General features: G+C 47.5%; 2 non-coding genes across 2 annotated transcripts; both read left to right on the top strand.

The window, feature by feature from the left end:
• The first annotated feature begins 2205 nt into the window (after positions 1 to 2205).
• Positions 2206 to 2279, top strand: trnan-guu (transfer RNA asparagine (anticodon GUU)). Its single transcript has one exon. It is a non-coding gene; the product is annotated as a tRNA-Asn (tRNA).
• A 2501-nt stretch (positions 2280 to 4780) lies between these two features.
• On the top strand, positions 4781 to 4852 carry trnae-uuc (transfer RNA glutamic acid (anticodon UUC)). Its single transcript has one exon. It is a non-coding gene; the product is annotated as a tRNA-Glu (tRNA).
• The last annotated feature ends 247 nt before the right edge of the window (positions 4853 to 5099 follow it).

Raw genomic sequence — 5099 nt, 5'->3', positions numbered from 1 at the left:
TTGTTGAGTCTAATCACGGATGTCCTCATCCTGAAGGGTTTGATTCATGCTGATTAACAGGCCCACATTCAAGGGAGATCTAACTGAAACGTACAGAACATTGAACGGCCTGGACAGAGTGGACATTGGGAAGATGTTTTCATTGGGAGGAGAGACTAATACCCATGGGCATAGCCTTAGCATAAAGGGAGAATGGAGATTAGGAGAAACTTCTTTAGCCAGAGAGTGGTGAATCTATGGAATTCATTGTCACAGAAAACTGTGGAGGCCAGGTCACTGCGCATGTTGAACATTGAGGTAGAGATGTACAGCATAGAAACAGACTGTTTGGTCCAACTTGTCCATGCTGACCAACTATCACAACCCAATCTAGTCCTACCTGACAGCACACGGCCCCATATCACTCGAAACCCTTCCTATTCATAGACCTACCCAAATGCCTTTTAAATGTTTCAATCGTACTAGCCTTCAACACTTCCTCTGGCAGATCATTCAATAAACGTACCATTCTCTGCGTCAAAAAGTTGCCCCTTAGATCTCTTTTGTATCTTTCCCCTCTAACGCGAAACCCATGCCCTCTCCTTCTGGACACCCCCACCCCAGGAAACGACTTTGTCTATTTATCCTATCCATGCCCCTCATGATTTTATACACGTACAGTTACGACGTTCAAAAGACATTTGGATAAGTACATGAATACGAAAGGTTGGAAGGGTTATGGGCCAAACACTGGTAGGTGGGACGAGTTTAGTTTGAGAACATACTCAGCATGGACTAGTTGGATGAAGGGTCTGTTCAGTACTGTCTGACTCTGTGACTGATCTGTACTGGTCTTAAAACCATTTTCTTACCTCCCCCTATAAGCATCCAATTCTTTGTTGTTCAAAACTCAGATGAACTTCGCCTTGAATATGTTCAATGACCCCACTTCTGAACTCAATTCCTCTTCGTAATAAACCACTTGCCTTGCTCATTGCCTGCTGCATCTGCCCGACAGCCGGCATTGACTGGTGTGGAGGGACTCTGAGAGCCCTTAGTACATCCATACATCATTCCTGATGAAGGGCTTGTGCCCGAAACGTTCACTGTCCTGTTCCTCAGATGCTGCCTGACCTGTTGTGCTTTTCCAGTGCCACATTTTTCGACTTTCACCTCTAGTCCTCACTTTCTCCACATTCCAATATATAATCATTTTAACAATGCACTGCTTTTTTTTAAACAGCAAAGGCTATCACTTCACATTGAGGAAATGCACTTGCCATGTGTTTGCCAATTGAGACACAGACCTGGACCAACTTCGGGAAGAGGCAAAAGACTGAGTTCTGAACAAAAACCGTAGCACACTCAAAACGTCGGCTCTGTTTCCCTTTCCACGGATGCTGCTCGACCCGTTGGCTTTCTGCAGTATTCGCTGTGTTTGTTCGACACAAATGCTGCTTTCCATTAAAGAACTTCAATCTCTGTCCTCTGGTAACTGACCCTAGTCAGTGGCAATAGGTTCTTCTGATCATTAACCTGCCCACTCACACCACGTCTTCTCCCATCATTGCCAACAGCCCCTGGAAATCTCCAGTTAACCTTCTTTGCTCTAAAGAGAACATTCCCAAACTTGGGATTGGAAATTGCTCATCCCTGGACATGATGCAAATGTTACAATGGGGAAGAGGTTTTGTCAAAATATCGTCAGTTAGCAGGTGGAAAAATGTTCAGGAAGTAAAACAGAAATCCCAGTCTCCAGCTTTGTGAATCTTTCGAAACTCTTTGGGAAGTGGAATTAGAGGAGAATGAAGGATGAACTGACGGTCTGAGCAGAGACAGTCCAGACACCATCCCCTTGTTTAAGAGGCTGATTGACTCTGATATTCTCGGGACCTGAACTGACCCGAGACATTGAAAGAATTCTCTGCACATCAGGAATTCAAACCCCTTCTCGGCTCGGCGCCAATGAGAAAATTCAGGAAGAGGCAAAACACTGAAAGGCTCGGAGGGCGATGGCCCCGGTGGTGGAGAGCTCGTTCCTCGTGACATGGATGTACCTGCAGATGGTGGGATCAGGCTGTCCCCATGTCTCCAGAATGAATGTCCAAGGCTTTATTATGGAAAGTAAAACTGATAGAAGACAATGGTAATTTTGGGCGGGGCGGGTTGAATTATGAATTTATTAGTAGGTTCCTCAAAGACACTGTGCAAGCAACTCTTGCACCTGTCTCTGTGGCGCAATTGGTCAGCGCGTTCGGCTGTTAACCGAAAGGTTGGTGGTTCGAGACCACCCAGGGACGGCGTGTTCCTTGTTCTCGCTCCTAACGCTTTCTTGCCTGCGAAAGTGCACGTTTTTAATGGTGTCAGGAAAATGTTTCCCAAACGGAAATCTATTCCACTGAGGTAGCACAAAGGGGTTTCTGAATTGATTGAATTTCTAACTTAAATGACTGCGGATGCTGGGAATCCGAGACAGAAAGCGAAACTGCTGGAGAAACTCAGCAGGTTTGGCTGGACCTGGATGAGGAAAAAAACGAGTTCTGAAATGTTGTCTCTGATTCTCTTTCCACAGATGCTGCCTGACCTGCAATTTCTGTTTTTGTTTTTAACTGAACGTCCATTTCATCTACCGGGATGAAACACGCAGACTCGCCATTTGCAGATATTTAACCCTTTCGAAACCTGAGAAGTGATTGAATTCAAACAAACTCTGCAAGGATTCACACTTTCTCAGCTCCACAGGCAGAGAGTCCTGGGAAATGAAGCTGTCAGTGTGGTTCTGTATTGGTGGGCCGAGTGGTGAATGCGATGGACATGAAATCCATTGCGGTTTCCCCACGCAGGTGTGAACCCTGCCGACTACAGTTGAGAAACGACGTCAAAAAGAAAGGGAGATTGCTCCACGGTTTTTTTAAAGATGCAAATCATTGGAGCGGTTGAAGTATTTCAGTTACACTGGGACTGCTCGGGAATCTGTAGCCCACTGCCTGTCAGGGTGGAACAAGCAGATACCCACAGAGCTGCTATTGAGGCGATGAGCCAAGAGTTTGGAAATGAGATCGAACAGTGAGGGGCGTGAAGTCGTAATCGAAGTTAAGCAGGCACCTGAGGACAAAGGTGTTTTATTTGCCAGTGAAAGATATTGCTTCACAAAGTTGGGACTATGGAAGGGAAGCAGTGACGGTGATTATCTTTGGCTGTTCCTCTTGTGAATGTTCCCATTGCTGCGCATGTCCGTGTTAACGTCAGAACTCTGCAGCATGGCGGCGTCAGGTCCGCACAGTGCCGGGGGCGCAATGGATGACGCATCTGACTCCACCTACCTGTTTGAAATGCGGCTCACAGCTTCTTCACATACCCCAATTAATCTTTCTCATTGTCCTGAAGCTGGCATACGGTTTGAATTCCTGATCTGCGGGAATGAGACTCTTTTCACTGTGTCGCGTCAGTAAGTGTCCCTGAGAACATCAGAGTCAAGTCATAGCGCTGTCAGAGGAGGGGAAGGTGAAAAAGTCCCACACGCTGCTCATGGGCACATTTCACTTTCCCCAACTCACCGCCCCAACACTGCTGCTCTTGGGAGTGGAAAGGGAACAAACTCCAAAACCCAGTCTCAGCTTTATAAATCTTCAGGAAATAAGAAAACTGTACATCCCTTCGGGTCTTCCATCCTGGGCTGACAGCGTTGATTTTAAATGGCTGTCCAGTCAGTGCCGATTCGTTTTGGCTAAAAAAAATCTTCCTTTTCTCATCATAGCATTTCTTGCTACAGAGAACTGTGCGGCAGAGTTCATGTATATATTTCCTTGTATGGTATTTTGTAAATAACATTCGTTTGCTGCTTGTTTGTATCGGGTATTTCAGGTTCATTAGAGGCTGTTTAACTGTGTTGGGCGGTTTGTGGGCTACCATGATGCTGAGAGGGTTGAGTTGTCTGGACATCATTTCCCAGAAGTCTTTAATGTAAAGTAATGTGGCTAGGGTTTCTGCAGACGTTGTGTCTGCTTGTGTCAGTTTGTTGATGTGAAATCGGCACACTGGGTTTATTGGGTAGGCAAAAGTGAGGACTGCAGATGCTGGAAACCAGAGTTTAGATCAGAGTGGTGCTGGAAAAGCACAGCAGGTCAGACAGCTTCCGACGATCAGGAAAGTCGATGTTTCGGGCAAAAGCCCTTCATCAGGAATAGAGGCAGGACACCTCCAGGGTGGAGAGATAAATTGGGGGTGGGGTGTGCTGGGCCGAAGGTAGCAAAAAGTACAATAGGTGAATGGGGGTGGGGTTGGAGGTGACAGATCAGAGAGGAGGGTGGAGCGGATAGATGGGGAGGGAGATTGGCAGGGAGGACAGGTCATGAGGACAGCGCTTAGCTGGAAGGTTGGAACTGAGGTAAGGTGGGGGGAGGGGAAATGAGGAAACTGGTGCAGACCACATTGATGCTCTGGGGATGAATGTATCCGAGGCAGAAGTTGGGACGTTCTTCCTCCAGGCATCGGGTGGGGAGGGAGCGGCGATGGAGGAGGCCCAGGACATGCATGTCCCCGGCAGAGTGGGAAGGGGAGGTTGAAATGTTGGGCCACAGGGCGCTGGGGTTGATTGTTGCGGATGTCCTGGAGATGTTCCCTCAAACGCTGTGACTTGACTCTGCGGCGGGGCTCCAGTCTCCCCAATGTAGAAGAGACCGCATCGGGAGCAATGGATTCACGAAATGACATTGGTGTTAGCCTTCCAACTTCATGACCCGGGTTCGCCTTCCGGGCAGGGAAGCAATTTTCAGGAGAGCTGTCAACCTTTGCCTCTGTCTCCCTGGTGGTCTAGTGGTTAGGATTCGGTGCTTTCACCGCTGCGGCCCGGGTTCAATTCGCGGTCAGGGAAGCAATTTTCAGTGTGTTGCTTGGCTATCCATTCTCCTTAAAAGCGCTGTGCAGTTACTGGGTGCTGCACTGCGTCGTGTTTCGTTGAAATAGTGCCCTCGTTCAGATTTGTTTGTATGTGTAGGGATGATTACTTCTGTAGCTAAGTACTTGGTTCGCGTGCGCTGTTTTCCTATAGAGGCTGTTTTGAATTTATCATTGATTGTTCGGTCTACTGTGACATCCAGAAATGGCACTTTGTTATTGTT

This window comes from Chiloscyllium punctatum, chromosome 36, assembly GCF_047496795.1.
Source record: "Chiloscyllium punctatum isolate Juve2018m chromosome 36, sChiPun1.3, whole genome shotgun sequence".
Classification (NCBI taxonomy): Eukaryota; Metazoa; Chordata; class Chondrichthyes; order Orectolobiformes; family Hemiscylliidae; genus Chiloscyllium; species Chiloscyllium punctatum.
The sequence above is the reverse complement of the archived record's forward strand: the minus strand, read 5'-3'. Positions and strand labels throughout refer to the sequence as shown.